This window comes from Buceros rhinoceros, unplaced genomic scaffold, assembly GCF_000710305.1.
Source record: "Buceros rhinoceros silvestris isolate BGI_N320 unplaced genomic scaffold, ASM71030v1 scaffold12014, whole genome shotgun sequence".
Lineage (NCBI taxonomy): Eukaryota > Metazoa > Chordata > Aves > Bucerotiformes > Bucerotidae > Buceros > Buceros rhinoceros.
In genome coordinates, this window is record NW_010408867.1 from 36465 (window position 1) to 36760 (window position 296).

Genomic DNA, 296 nt, shown 5'->3' on the forward strand with positions numbered 1-296 from the left:
CTGGGACCCCTCGGTGCGGGTTGTCTCCGCAATATCCTGGGCAGAACGTTGAGCGCGTTCAGTAGGATGAGACCAAGCGGATGCTACATCCCGTGTTTGTGGGGTTTTCTTGTTACGGACCCCGAGAGAGGGCTCTGATGGCATCCTTCACCGTCTCACACCGTTACTTCTCTCCTCTCTTCCCCGACAGTGATTCTAACGAGAAGATAAAGAAGTTTAACAGAAGCCTTAACTCATCTGAACCTAAAATTCCCATGTCATGTGTCTGCTGTTCGCTTCCTGCCTCAACTGCTCTG